The 16,786-nt window shown below is 27.1% G+C and overlaps 1 long non-coding RNA gene and 1 other non-coding gene across 2 annotated transcripts; both read left to right on the top strand.

Annotated features, from left to right (window-relative positions):
* The first annotated feature begins 6,289 nt into the window (after positions 1–6,289).
* On the top strand, positions 6,290–6,407 carry LOC113786394 (U5 spliceosomal RNA). The gene has a single exon (XR_003472677.1). It is a non-coding gene; the product is annotated as a U5 spliceosomal RNA (small nuclear RNA).
* On the top strand, positions 6,294–7,299 carry LOC140920173 (uncharacterized). The gene is made up of 2 exons (XR_012162822.1): positions 6,294–6,441; positions 6,914–7,299. It is a non-coding gene; the product is annotated as an uncharacterized lncRNA (long non-coding RNA).
* The last annotated feature ends 9,487 nt before the right edge of the window (positions 7,300–16,786 follow it).

The following is a 16,786-nucleotide window of genomic DNA, read 5'->3' as shown; positions in this document are numbered from 1 at the left end:
CATGTACCACATCTTCCTCATGCACTATAGAAGGCTCCCCCTGATCATTATGTCCCTCATCATCGTCTTCAATAATCATACGTCTTCTTCTCCTTGAAGCTGTCGGTCGAATCCTCTCTAGGGGATTCATCGGAGTCGATGTAGAAGTCTCAGTGTCCCGTGTAATTCGTATGATTTTGCCGTCTCTTCCTCGTACACCCACTGAAAAATTAAAATATTAAAAGAATCAAATCACAATAACTTATAAAATTATAATTAATTAAATTAAAAAAAAAAAATATACGTAACTTCCGGAAAACTTGATGCTCAAGTTCTCCGGTAACTACCGAAAATGTTGGCAATCAAGTTTTCCGGAGCACGTTCTGTACCGGATAACTTAAAAATATGTTTTCCGGAACACTCTTTTGTACCGGAAAACTTCATGCAAGATTTCCAGAGTACAACTTCTGTACCGGAAAACTTGTTTCTCAACTTCTCCGGAAATTTGGGAAAAAAACTTACTCTCTGTTCCGGAAATGTAAAAATGTGGAATGGTAATTTTGTGAGGTTTTATTATTTATACGAGGACAAAATAGTCATTTCATTCTAAATTTGGGGGTATAGGTATAATAAGGAGGGTACAAGGGAAATTTTTCCAAAAATTATCATAAGGATGAGCACAGCCTGATCTTCTTAATATCATTATTTCCTTTACATATACTACTATGGTTGCCAATTCTTACAAATTGTGTATCGTAGTGTAGTAGCTGGACAAAATTATGATAAATTGATCTTATAAAATTGTTGCCATTGTGAAATGGTGCATTCAAATGATGATAAATTGTTAGTTGTAGACACAATATATTTGGGGTAACACTATATAACTAGTTTCTTAATAACTCCTCACTAATATCCAATAATTTAAAGAATATTATTTTGTGAAAATATTTTCTGTTTGTAATTATCTAAAGTTGTGTGTGTTAGTTTTATTTATTAATAAAGAGTTAAGTTACTTTTGAAGTACTAAGTTGTCTATATTTATAAAATAATAAAAATATTAAAAAAAATTGATTACATTATTTATGAAAATGTATTTTCATTAACTATGATTTTATCTTATATTTATTATAATAATTTATTTTAAAAGTTTTTGATTAAAGTAAAAAGTGAAAAAGAATGTTAAAGTGGTCCAAACAGATGAAAGACTCAATATGAGGGCATGCCTTCTATTTCTACATGTTTGATTTGATTATAAACTTGAACATTTTTATTGATTTTATTTGAGATTTATTTTGTACTAGGGAATATTATTTTGGGCCAAGCCATGCACTACATAAAGCAAAAGCTAGGCTAAGAGGCATTGGGGGTTAAGAGCAGTGCATGAGAAATATACTATGCACCCCCTCACTTTAACTTTCCATCCCTCTATTTCAAATAAAAATACTATTTTGTCTATTAAAAAAATTAACCACTCCATTATTCATTCCATTTTTTGAAACTTCCAAAATTTTCAAACTTTCGAAATATAAAAAGTGAACTTTTTTTACATTTTCGAAACTTTTGATAAATCTAAAACTTTCGAAATGTATTTTTTCAGAATTGATCAAAAATTTTGAAACTTTTGATTAATTTGAAAGTTTTGAAACTTCTGAAATAGAGAAAATTTTAGAATTTTCAAACAATTCAAAATAGGAAAGTTTCGAAAATTTCCGGATTTGGAAACTTTCAAAAATCTCTAGATTTGGAAACTTTCGAAATTTTCCAGATTTGGAAATATTCGAAACTTTCCAAATTTTCGAAATGTAATCATTATTTCGAAATTTGAAACTTCCAAAAAAGATCAAAAAATTTAGAGTTTTCTATTTCTGAAGTTTTAAATATTTTGAAACTTTCAAAACTTTCGAATATTTTAAAATTTTGTTTAGTTAAAAGGGTAAAATTGTATTTCTATAAAAATGGGGGTATCTATAAATAGGCTTAGGCTTGTATTTCCTCTCTTTTTAAAACTTTGGAATTGAAAATTATTTTGGCACGACTCTTTCTAAGTGAAAATTTTGCCTTTTGTAAGTTTTTTTAATTTTATTTTATTTTTATTTTAACAAATGCAAATGAAAATTTATTAAATAAATACAAAATTAGGCTTGGCAACAGCTAGTTAATCAATGAGTTTTGTCTTTCTCACCCTCACATTCGATTAGTTGAGTAAAACTCGCAGTCATTTTTATTTTTTTATCGAATGTGATCTTTTAAATTTTCATCCCTGCCCATGATGGAGTTTATATAAAATAATAAATTTAAAAGTTATATTTATTATAATTAATATAATAAAAGCATAATTGTTTTTGCGGTCCTTAAACTTATTTTTAGATAATATTTTAGTTATTTATCTTTTTTCTTTTTTTCAATCTGGTCCTTTATTTAATTTTAAATAAATAATTTAATCTTTTATGTTTTAAAATGTTAACAATATTATCATTCTTTTACAGAAATTCATCAAAATTTTGAAACAAAACTCATAAAATTAATTATCATCTTCAATATAACGCAAATTTCATCAAATTTATAACTCAAATCTTCAAATAAACTCATATTTTCATTCTTTATATTTTCAAATTTTTGTAATAAAATTAAATAAAGTTAAAGGGTCACAGAAGCAATTGTGCCTATAATAAAATAATAATTATTATTATACAATAATAAAATAAAAAATATTTAATTATATTTTTTATAAAGAAAAAAAATAACAATAATATTATTAATGAGACGAACCAAATATAAACACTATCAAACTCGTCTCCATACATTAGTTTTATATTCAGAAAAAATCTCCACTCATGTCCAATGAAGATATAGATTTTTCCGCCTAAATTGATATAGAATCAGATGAGTACCTCCGACTCAAGGGGGTGTTATCATCCATACACAATTGGATATAGTACAATGACTAGAATAAAATATTTCAATATATAATTTTGGTATATTTAATATTGTTGTTATTTTCCCGTAAAAAACTGTATGATTTCGTCAGTTGCATTCTGTTATAGCTCATATTAGTCTATGAACTTAATATTTCAATGTTGTATTTAGTTATTTCATTCATAAACTCCACGAATACTACTCTAATTATATGTCTTTAATAATAATTTGAGAACTAACAAATTATTATGAGAACTAACAAATTATTACCATAACATTACTACAAATATAATTGTAAGTGTTAGAAAAATATATGTATTAGGGTCACCAAAACTAACACTATGTAGAGAGAGAATACCGTAAAATATCCAACAGAATTGTTTCGTGCACCTTCTACTTATACTTTCCACCCCCTCATCCCCATTAAAAATATCATTTTGTCCATGTTGTTATCTATAAAAACCTTCAAAAAATTTACCTTCCCTTTTTCACCAATTTCATTCGAAACTTTTAATTGTCTGAACTACATACTTGCAAACCTTCGAACATTTGAAACCTTTGAAACACAAAAGTAAAACCCCCCTCGAAAACTTAAAACTTTTGAAACCAAAACTTTCCAAATATTCAAAAGTTTCTATCAACATGAAATTTTCTAAATGATATTTTTTCCAAATCCCACAAATTTTAAAAAGTTTCTAACAAGAGCTACTATGCTACACTAAAGCATATCTCAAAATTCTTTTTATTTTATTTTAGATATGATGAGAAAGAAATTAACTATGCGAAAAATTGATTAAATGTCTTTTGTTAGAAGGATAACTTTGATCCAATCTTATTTGATTATAATATTATGTCTCTATGACTCTTCAATAAATGATCTTAATAATTTTTTATATCGGAAAAGTCATTTCTAAAATGTAGGAGCAAGTTAAATTCCACATCAACTAGATTATCAATGATGGGCACAAAACTCGATTATGGAGGGATTATTGCTTCACTAACAATGGAGCTCTAGAGAATCATTCCATGACACCAATACCTCTTGTATAATTTAAGTATTATGTTTCAAATTACATCATTAATAACGGTTGAAATTAAAATATGATCTCTAGCCTCGTCTTAAATCATATTTGCAATTTGATTATTAAGTTAAAAGTTTTTATTACTAGTCGCATTAACATATTTATTTGGAGCTTATCTAATGATGAAAATTTTAATCTCAAATCAATTTACAATTGCATTAGTAGTTTGGATAATAATACTATTAATATGAATTCTTTGTTTGACCATATTTGACATTAGAAAGGTTCAACTTAGATTCACTCACTTATATTAAAGATATCACTACAAGTGTTAGATAAATATTTTGATAAAATTGAACTTGATATTCATCTTATTATGACAAGGATGAATTTTATTTATCAGATTGAGAAGAAAATTAAACTACCTTTTAGCACCTCAGGATGAGATGAAGGTTTAAGCAACAAAATACTCATTGGACAAATTCTCGCAAAGATTTGTGAAAATCAACATGGATGGTAATAATAAGATGAATATTAAGGATGGAGTTAAATAAAGAACGAGTTAAATAAAGAAGATGAAGAAGGCGCCACATTAATGATGATTAATAAACCAACGTAAAATCGCCACAATGGTAAGAAATTCATTGATAAGATTCAAGCAAGTTCAAACCCAAGAACTCAAAGAGGAGACACATCTCACTCACGATTCTCATTAGAGAAATTTTAATTCATTTCAAAGTTATCTAAAATGAGATTCTTACAAAGTATTTAAATAAGTATTTACCTTATTCCTAAAATGGGCCAAAAGTCAATTCGCTAAACCCATATTAGACTTACACCATTTAACTAAAATTATTATAATTCAAATTAAACACAAATAAAACTAAAAACTATTATAAAATATTGACTTGAAATATTATTTGTTTTTCCTTCCAATTAACTCATTTTAAACTCTCATCATTTAAGTATCTATATAGCTAGAACGAGACACATCACTCATGTTATCCTTAAGATTGATTATTTGCAAGTTGTTACCATGATTCAAAATAGACATACATCCACATTTACCTTCGATCTCTCCTTTCAATAAGGTTCTTGCTCCTATCTATTTCCTTGTTGGAGAAATATAGTTAATTACATTTAATGCATTAGCCATTAGAGCACACAATGTATGCTATGATATTGTTTTGGTAAAAATTATTCCTACTAGCATTTATTTACTTGAAAAAGATTTGCCACGGAGTAAAAGAACCGTAGAGTTAAAGAAAGTAACATTTATCATTGACTTACTCCTATTTTCATCTCATAATTATAAATTTTATCAAGAACAATAGAGTAAAACAACTTGCAATATTCTTTTTTAATGTTATCATAAAAAAATAATCTCACCCAGATTTTTGGTGATAACAAAACACAATTTTAATTTCCTTTGCAGTGAAACATTTTATATGAATAATTATAGAGTATAATTATTAGATAAATCTTGAAGAATGGATTATTGCAAATACAAGGTGGACTAATATTGTTCAAGAGACAAGAATGATAAATATTAACTTTCCCGTAATGTTAAACTGAATGTTCACTTCACTTTTCTTCACATTAAAATCTCTATATTTCTTCTATTTACAAATTTTGTTTTGCATTTTTCTTTCACATATCACATTTGTTAATTGTAAGATTATTTAAATTTAATTTATTACAAATTCAAAATTCATAGGACTTTTGTGTTTAAACACTGCTAGTACTTAACAAAGAACCTCACAATTTCAATCTCCTTGCTTTAGTTTTCCAATTAACCCTCTAATAAAAAAAAGTCTGTTTTCTTTTGGAGATTTAATTTTTATGTTTTCTTGACCTGCACTTAGTAGTGTCCATTGCTGGGAAGGGGTGAATGAGTTTGTTCAGGAAGGATGAGAAAATGAATAGAAAAAATTCCAGAGAAACGAAATATATCACGATAAGGAAGAGAGAAGCTTATGCAGGTTGAGAAGGAAGTAGAATTTAATGTGACTTCAAAATAGAATGAAGCTATTAGCAATGTCTGAAACATAGATTTTGTGGAGGGGTATAATATATATTGGTCTCTTTGTCAGGGAGGAAAGCTTCAACGACTTGTTTGATCTTCTTGTAGCTTTGAGATAGTATTGAATAAAGGTAGAAATATTTTAATTTTAAACATACAAAATTGAAGAGAATCTTAACCGTAATGAGGCGTGTGAATGGGGGAAGAACACTATAGCAGGGAAAGGAGATAGGGAAGGGCCAAGTTAGCGGGTGTCTACTGAATTAAGTCCCACATCGGGTAGTGTCTATGTGAAACTAAACTAATCGTGATATAAAACGAAAGGACCTGCTAAATCAAAAATTCACGGAGCCGTGTGATGAGCACATAGCGAACTATTCTTTCGCCTTTTACTAAAGAATACCGTGTGCGCGTCACATCTTAGCGGCATACGCTAGTTTTTGGGAAGGGTTCTCTTTTCAGAGGGCTCTGCAATAATAGTTAAAATTTTGTTCTAACAAAGTAAAGAATTTCTTTGTTTACCCATATCAGCCCTGTCTAATATGCTGTTAAAGAAATGGATTAAAGAAAAGGAAAGAATGTCACTCCTAAAACCACTAAACGTGGGGAAAGCCATTTTAGATTATAATTCAAAATTATTTTGTTTATACAAAATTTATTAAAAAAGTTTCTCTACAAAACTACACAATATTGTTACAGCGAAGTCCAAAATCCGATAATCCTTAATCTTAATTTTTATTTGTAATGGTTTAAAATAGTGTTTTGGTTTAAAACAGTGTCTTGTCTACTATTACCCCTGTAATTAGATTCCCGACTCATTCAATTAAATATCTTCAATCTTGTGTTTTTGTTTGTAGATTTAAGCTTTTGATTCAATTATTGTTAGTTCTCCACTTGAAATTCGAATACTTTAACTGAGAACTTTTCGTTTATTTCAATCTTGACTCAGTTTTCGCTATATTATTTACTTCAGGACATCAAACGTGTTTGGGCGACCGTGACAATATTCTTATCTAATTGGAAGGGTGCTAAGGTGCAACAAGATGAGGTTGTTGATCGTGATCCTGCAACATATGCATGTGTCTACTGTTGTAAGCACTTAAGTGGGTTATTTTTTAGCTTGATTACAAATTAATAGTGGATAGCAAGCATAGCATCCAATGTAAAAATATCCTCTCTACCATGTCAAACTGCGAAGTTAAATTTAATCAAAGGCAACATATGTAACAACTCATAAGTTAGCTAGTTTCCACATTCTTACTATTGCTTGTATTTGTGTGGTTGATTTCAAGACTGCGTATTTATTAAAATAAATTGTATTACACCAATCTTCCATGAATTTAGTGCATATTAAACTGACATTTTATTTGAAACTACACAATTTTTTATATATTATCTATTGTAATTAGGTGTGTTAAGAAAGTTAGTTAAATGGGAGTCATATCTATGAAGTCTAAGAGAGTCGATTAGCCCCTATAAAAAAGTTGGTTAGTTTTATTTAAAATTAAAAGTGGATTGATTTGTTATCTAAGAGCTTGTTTGATTGTGTTTTACTTTTTAGTTTTTAAAAACTATTTTATAAATAAGTTCTAGAAAACTATTTTTAAAAAGAAAAAAAAAAAAAAAATCTGTTTGACAACTCAAATTTTTAAAATAGTTTTTGACTAGAGTTAAAAAAACTGAAAAATGAAAAGTAAAACAATTTATCTGTTTTGCTTTTTTAATTTTAAAAAGTATAATATTAAAAATAGTTTTATAAAACAGTTTTTATTCGAACATTTGAAATTATTTTTTTCAGATCCCACAAATTTTCAAAAGTTTCTAACAACTGAAATTTTCGAAGTGCATTTTTTCCTAGACTTTTCCAAAACTTTGGAAAGTTTCTATCAACATGAAACTTTCAAAACTTTTTAACAACTTGAAACTTTCGAACATTTGTTTTTCAGAAATATGAAACATTTGAATGTTTCAAAGGTTTCAAAACTTTGAAATTCATGGAAAGTTTTGAAATAGATCCAGAAGTTTGGCCTTCAATGAAACTTCCGAATCGAATTTCAAAAATTTGGGAAAAATATGAAAGTTCTGTAATGATTTTTTTTTTGTTTATTTATTTATTTTTCAATTTTTTTATTATTGATATATTGAAGTGTATAGAATGAGAGGTGCATTGGACCAAATTATTCGCAACATTTCTCGAAGCGTGAGAGGTGATACTAGTGATGGAGCATAGATAATTCCACTAACATCATCAAACATACGACATAATGAAGCAAATCGTCCAATTAGGCAATCTCATCGTAGACAAGATGTTTAGGATGATGTCGCTGAGCCTGCACAGATGGAGGAGGATGTCCCTGAACCTACACAGATGGAGCAGACTGAGGAGCAGTATGTTGAGCCTGCACATGATGATGCTGATGTTGAGATGATGATGTTGCTGATGATGTTGAGCCTAAGCACAATCAGTAACCCGGATTCCCCGGAGGATCGGTGGTGATATCTGTGTTGACACAATATGAACACTACGTGGCTCGAAATATATGGGAAAGGGAGGTATACATAATCAACAAAAAGGATAATATCGGCACACACTAATCATTTTTTGTAAGATGTCAACCATGATTCTTCACATAATCTTCAAATTTTTCTTTGTAAGGTGTCAACCACGAATCTTTCACATAATCAACAAAAAGGATAATATTAGTACACATTAGTTCAAAGTGTTGCAAGTGATGATCATACTCCTCCACACTAGTCGAATATATAATTTTCCCCCATAAATCTATTACTTCATCTTGTCTATCCTTTTTCACATATTATTTGTATCTTGCCCCAACGTTTTTTTCAATATGAAAACGATATAGCAAATGAATTGAAGTAGAAAACACAACACTAATAGCATTCGTCATGGCAATAACTTTAAAAATTAAATTCTTAGAGACGAACAATTGTCTTACTTTTTCAAATGCTCAGATGAAGTTATCTTGTCGCTCTTATTCCAAGTAAGCAAACCCAACCGAAAGTGTCAAACTAGTAGATGTTACACCGACAGTTTCAAGTAATGATAACCGATTTCTATTTGTTTTGTATGTGTTATCACATATCAAAATAAAATTAAACGTGTTTAATAATTTTATACAATCAGGATGCATCCAAAATATATCTCTCATAACATATAAATTCTCCCATCTTCTTGTCCAATGCATATAATTTTCTTGTTATATTAACTTCAACAGATGCTGCATTTCTGTGTATGAACCTCTCAACGATAATCGATAAGTAGTTCTCCTTTATATATTTGACTGAGAATTGTGAGATTATATTTATTTCTTTCTTTCAAAGCATTCAAAATGAATCTTGGTGCAAACTTATATTTTGTCATGTCATTGACAAATTTTCTCTCTTCTACGTTTAAACACCCCAATTATGAATGATCGATTAAAGTATCCAATAAATCATGACTGTGTGTTCCACAACGAACACTAATTTTCCATCATTCATCGATACTCAATAGTATACATCTGAGTTTAAACAGACAGTTTTTTTTTTGTGAGAACAAATTACTGTTGATTTTGATTTATATCTTCCACTTCTTTCGCATCCCAAAATTAATTTGTCTTTTCTTCTTCTCTTTCCAATTGCTTTATCTCATCGAATGGTAACAATTAAAATTTCCATTTTGCCTTCTAATATTTTTTACCCATTCAAATATAGCTTCTCGAGAGGAAAATACCTACCAAATATGTTTCAAGTAAAACATCAATATATATATCTATATTAAAAATTTCACCGGTGGTGAATTTTTCTGTAGAATCTATAATCGTTATTGAAACACGAACCTCAACTCTATTCATACCTGATTTCAAAAAGAGTACTAAATTTAATTAATAATAATAATATTATTATTATTATTATTAATTAAATTTAGTCAAATTCAAGTAATATTATGAAATAGTCAAATTCAAGTAAATTGATGAGAAAGGATGGGTTTGGTGTGTCTTGAATATGTGCCTTATTTATTTTAAATCATGGGTCTCAGTTTGTTTTTTACCCACTTTACAAAAAACAAATTACAGTTTAACTAGAAACACGACCACTGCAACAGCAACTGGTACGATAAAGTGTGGAAGCGGGCACATTTTTTTCAAATATTTATTCGCGATAAAATTTATTTTCACTACCCAATATACCTTTTCAGTATATATCCAACATACAAGATTTTTTCTTCTATATCTTTTTTTTTAACTCTCTTTATAATAACTCCTTCTTATTTTTACATAAATTAATAAATAAATTTTATTTTATTAACAACTCTCTTGTTTTTTCATCCGAAACAAATAAATAAAAAGTAAGTATTTTGTTTGATGTACATTAAAATCAAACAAAATTCAATATAACCGACTTGATGTATTTTCTTTTACTTTATTATTATTATTATTATTTTTTTATTATTATTATTATTATTATTATTATTAGATTCAAAAGAAAAATAGAAGATAATTATTAATAAAATTAAATTAAATTGTTAGTTTATTTAAAAATAAGAGGAAGTTGATAAAATAATATAATATATTATTTATTTTGGTACATCTAATCAATCGCTGATGTATTTTATTAAATTAACAATTACTCTTTTGATAAACTAAAACATAAAAAAAATTAAAAGATCATAGATGCAAATAAACTACACTACAAAACATCTTTGTTCTAAAGTGTAGTTTTTATTGGAAAATATGATATCCATAAAATGAGATAAAAGAAAAGTCTAAAACTGTTTTATAGTTATGAAGGTAAAATGGTACAGATTAGAAAACGTAATAGAAAATGATTATATCAAATTTTTGTATATATAGTTACTAATTAATAACAAATTAACCTCTAATCCATAAACTTTTATATTTGTAATGCCCTACCACTATAAGAAAGAATCACAAATCATCAAATACAATAAATGACAAAAACATAACTATTACGTGTGTTACACTTATATATGACAATTTCTTAAAATTTACTGTCAATCTAAGTAATTTTTACATATATATCTTTCTTTTGAAAAAAATTATTAATATATTTTACATTAAAATTTATATATCGAAATCTTCTATTACTTTTTTAACTTTTAAGAGGTTGCATACCGTCTTACGACCATCTAAATAATTTTTTTTTTTGTTTATAGGATGTCGCATCTCCAGGATGTGACCATCTATAATTTTTTACTGTAGAAAAAAAAAACGGTCACATGACATGGACGAGACTTCTTAAAAGTAAAGAAAAAAAATATAGTTTAATATATAAATTTTAATGTAGAATATATTAATTAATTAAAAAATTATATATATATATGGAAAAAGAACCTCAATCTAAACCAGTTGGAATATTAAGTGATTCTAATTTTGTTGTAGTGGAGTGTTGATGGTTAAAAGTAGGAGGAAGCCTAGTCATGATTCGCAATGTTTGTTGCTTGGACCTTTTGTATTCTTCGTACTCTAGGCGTGGGCTCTACTTGCTCTTTTAATTTCTTTATATGGTGATGGTGGCGTGTTTGCTCTTTCTTGTAACAAAATTTGGGTTCAAATATTTTCCATTTTAAATTCATTAAATCATTTTCTTTATTTTATTTTTCAATCAACCCCCACTAAAAATGATGAATTTTACGTGTCACTAAAGCTTAACTCAACTAATAAATACTGATATTATTAAATTGAACATTATATTTCAAGTTTCTAAATTCGAATATAAACCTTGTAATCGTACGCGACATGTGAGTTTAAATACATAAAAACAAGGATTATATGTATTTCAAGAAAAAAATTTATCTTTTATGGATACAAATTCTGAAATTTCCCACTTCAAGTAGATTTTTGTTTTTAAATTTATAATTTTTTTATAAAACATTTAGCTTCATTATTACAATTTCTTCTTGCAAAAAATTAATAACATTGCGATTGACACAAGTATGGTTGTAGAGTCTAACATTCTCGTAAGAAACAGAAACTCATGTTGCAAGAAAATTACATTGATTGATATATAAAAGAGAACAAAGATGAGACATGTTTTAGTAATGCATACACGAATACATTATTTCACTGTCTTATTAGTTTGAAAAAATATGACCAATGCTAGAATTTAAAATCCAATATTTATATTTGTCAAAAAAGAAAATTATCAATTGTGTCATTGCACAAGAATGTGCTTAAAACACAAACAAGTGAACCTAGATACTATTATTAACAACTTTTTCCACAATTTTGTGCTCCCTATTACAAAATCAAAAGAACATACGTTAGGTAATTGTCTACCTTTTCTAATTTGGTAACATACTTGGGCCCTTATCATGGTAGACACAAAAGAGGGTCCAATACCATATTGGTTAAGAATTTCTTTTTATCCTTAGCTTCATAAAAGCAACCAAGGACTTGACTTGGTCTATTGTGTTATCCAACTATCCAAGTAGTAATTATATGTTTCCACCTTCACTTCATTTAACTAAATGTCTTGATTAGAACGTGGTCAAAATCTAAGTAATTAACATGAACTAGTACTTCTACCTGTACATAGTTGCACTAATTATTTTCAAAATTCAACACATCATGATATTTGATTGACAATTAATTATAATTATTTGTATTTTGTGATCATAATCTCTTATTTTTTAAGGTGTCTGTTAGCCGAAAGTCAGAGATTAATCATTTGAGATACATATATTTATTTAAGAAATTGATATTTTTTAACAAATATTCTTCTATACACACTGATTAGTTAGAAATTAAATTCATGATCAAATATTAAAAGATTCAATTATCCACCAATTATGTCACATCATATTTTCTATCAATTATGTCACGTCATGTTTCTTTTTATGAAACATGTTTATTTAATTATCTCTTAATATCAAAAAGACTTTTTGTGCAAGAAATAGTCCACTAATTAATAATTAATAAGTTGTATTTACGGTAAAAAAAACATGTTTAATTATTACTTGAGTGGCTCTAATGTGTTAAAAATTAGCATTGAGCACTTTATAGTCTTCTTTCAACATTTTATTTTGGGGGGACAAAGGGACCATGTAATAGAACTTGATGTCTCATTCCCAACATTATAAATATGCATGCCTTACACTTTTGCCCCCCACAAACACTTATTTTCATGTTTTCTTTTACTCTTTAATTTGTCTTTGGCTTAAATTCTCTTCTAGCTTCTTCTGTCCTGCTACTTCTTATTCTAAAAAAAAACTCCTTCATTTGAAACAATGCCAAAAACAAATGGAAATGTTGAATCAATAACTAAGACAGTTAGAGCTCCTCCAAAAAGAGGCCAAATCAAAGCTAAGATAATGAGCCAATTTGTTCAAGCAGGAAGACAAATGTTTAGCAAGGAAAAGGTGGCAGGGGATGAGTCACATACTTCACAATCACATGATGACTCTAATCATTAGCATTATATGTTGATACCATTCTCTCTATTATGCCTCTGTAGCATAATGCATAGATATTATGCTACTGTATTTCCTAGTCTCTCTATGTTGAATGTTAATTTTAGCTCTGTTGCTTGGCATGTAAGTCTCACCTCAAATATATATTTCAAGCTTGAAAATCAGTCTTTTTTGTAGAATCTTCTCTTTCATTGTATATTTGTCTCCTCTTTTTTTAATGTTACTAATTACTTTATATAGTTAACTTATTTGCATTGTTTTGGACAAAAGGCCAGGGAGAGAAAAACTAAAATTTGAATTTTCCTCTACATATTTTTAAATTTTATCATAAAAATGAGATGTATGAATAATAATAAAAAAACATGAAATATAGCAGGGCATAACTAACAAATAAAAAATCTCACAAGTAACAAAACACAACATAGGATGCATTAATTAGTTGGAAACTCCTCTTCGTAAAAGGCAATATATATGACATAGAAGATGAATTGCATATTGAAGTTGGATGGTGAGGGTTGTCCATGAGAATTTGGGTATAAAAAGTTTAAATTTGTTTTATTTTTTTAATTCAAATTCTTTATTCTTTTTATAAGTCATATATAATGATAATAAATTTTATTATATTTAATGTGATATTGATCAATTATTTTTTTTATAAATATAAATAATTCATCTTGAATCTTATGACTAAAATAATGATAATCAATTTTTTTATGTTCCATACGATCAATAAGTTTTTTCATGACAATATTTCATTCAATGGTCATCTAGCAAGAGAGAGAAAATTTTAAGAAGAAAATAAATAAAGACAATTGTTAGTAAAAGAGATTCTTATAAAAAATAATATGATTTTGTTTATCTTTACAAACTTAATTAAAGGACTAATAAGTAACGATGGTACAAAATAAAGAAAAATAATATTTTTTAAATTTCTAATTTTAGTCTAAAGATAAAAAAAAAAACTCATTATTTTTTGTACATATTCAACCATAAAATCTAACAATTTATAATTTTAGAATTTGGACATTTTAATATTTTTTACTATATAATTTTAAGTGATGTTAAATGGTGTCAATGATTTATTCAAAGAAATGCTAGAACCATGATTTGTTATATTTATATTATAAATTGTTGATCAAAGTCAATTTCAAATTTTAAGAAAATCATGAATGGTGAGTGTGTGTTAAAGTGATCAATCTTATAATCTTCGTCCTTTTTAACTTTTTTTTCTCTTGTATAAACCAACATTTTCCTATATTTTTTTATACTATATTTTATTTACTATATAATTTTTTTATATTATAAAAATATTTGTGTCCATAAGAATTTGGAGCTATAGACGATCCCACAGGTTAAACATGTTTCAGGCCACCACCGAGGGGATTGTTGTATTTTATAAACAAGTACAAAAGTCAATAAAATTAAAACAATAAGGCTAAAAATGGTAGAGAATGTAAAAATTATAAGTTTAAAAAATGCTATTGGAAATATCATTTAGAGAAAACATCTATGATCAAAGAAGTTTATAAATTAGTTCAATAAACTAAAAGTTCAGTGATGAAACTAACATGATATTTATAAGGTGATTTATTTTAAAAAAAATTAATATATTTATAAAATTGCACTCGCTGACACCATAAAAAGTTCGATTAATCCATAATTAAATATATAATAACTAACAATGTCATTTTTTAATATAATCAACTAAACTATTTGCAAGTATCGTATCTTCAATTTTATTTACTAAGTCAAGTCTTGACAAATTTTATTATTAAAATTGTTTTATTTGTAGTTGTAATAGAGATTGAAAATATCAAAATAATATAAATAGAATTATCAATCAAATAATAATTTTGTTACTTTTTATTTCTTCTAATTTTGTTATTAATAAACATATTTAGGATAAAATATTATATATTATTGGAGTAGATAAATCTAAAACTATAGTCACTTATTAAAAAAAATTGGGTAATCAAAGTTGCCCCATTGCTATGGTAGTTTTGCCTGTATATAAACTAGTTTTATTGGTATTAGCAAACAATAGATTAGCCTTCCTGTTTATTTACTATAATGAGTAATGTGAGAGTTATTTTAAGATGGACAATTTGAATCAACTCCAACTAAGAATTGTAAGTACATACCACAGGAGTGGATAACATAAGGGAATTGCGTTTCAATTATTACAATTTAAATGAAACGTGAAAAACATTGCGCAAAAATATTTTTTATTTTTTAAATTTTAATTTAACTTTATTCATCAATAAAGAAGAGAGAAATTTATAAAATAAATAATTATCTATATTTTTATAAATAATAAAAGAATTTTTCTTATTTCTAAAAATATATTTTATTAACGATCACTTGATCTTTTTATATAACAATGTTTTGAAAAATAAAAACACGGTATTTTTACAAACAGTACATTGACCTAACCAAAAGTATCATAATCCAGGAGTCGTGGGCACTTGTGGCAATAAACAGAACAGGATGATATAACATGTCTTGAAGAGACAAAACATCCCAAATAATGACACGCGATATTGTATTTTAAAATAAAACAAACATACACGTCTTGACCCCATTCAATTCAAACATCCTTTTGTGTTACATCTGCTCGTGCAGCACATTCAAAAAATTAATCAAGACTTTTGAAATTCAGAAAGTTCAATGATTTGACTCAAGTTAGATGGATTCATTTAAGAGGACAAAGTCCCTACGTGTTATGAACAGCAACTACGATGTTACTCGGAAAAAACCAAAGTACTTGCTAGTTTCTACGCTAGTAACATTGTTTGTTGTTTCTTCATTTGTAAAACCTACTTTATTTGCAAATAAATAATTAGTCCCCAAAATATATCAAAACCATGGTTTGAATTTTCGTTGGGGTATGACAAGATATTCATTATTTTCCGCAAAAAGAGACATACACGTTCAGCCAAAAATATATAAAAAAAAGATTAAATATATTTTTTGTGATTAATGTATGAAATTTTGATTTTGGTCTCATTACTTATTAGCTTTGGCCTATCATTTTTTTTCCGGCTTTTTTAAAGATTTAATATTATTTGTTAGTATGTTATGTTTTTCTTTTGGATTATTAGTATGTTATGTTAATATTATGGTTTACATCTTTGATCTGTTTTTCAATCTCTTTTAGTGTCTCAGCTTATGTTATGTTAATAATGTATTAACTTTTTCTTCAATGATTCTATTTAATGTCGTAAAATAATCGATGACCAAAATAGTGATATCAAATTTTAGAAGGATAAAAATCAATTTTTTTTAAAAGAAACAGAAATAAAAAGAAAATAATTTTTTTTTTTTTAAATTACGATTTCATCAATTGTGATTGACAAAAATGATTGAACCTTCCACTTACATGTAAATATGACTTGGGTTTGAGAATAGTGATTC

This window comes from Cicer arietinum, chromosome 4 (genome assembly GCF_000331145.2).
Source record: "Cicer arietinum cultivar CDC Frontier isolate Library 1 chromosome 4, Cicar.CDCFrontier_v2.0, whole genome shotgun sequence".
In the NCBI taxonomy this organism is placed as follows: Eukaryota; Viridiplantae; Streptophyta; class Magnoliopsida; order Fabales; family Fabaceae; genus Cicer; species Cicer arietinum.
The sequence above is the reverse complement of the archived record's forward strand: the minus strand, read 5'-3'. Positions and strand labels throughout refer to the sequence as shown.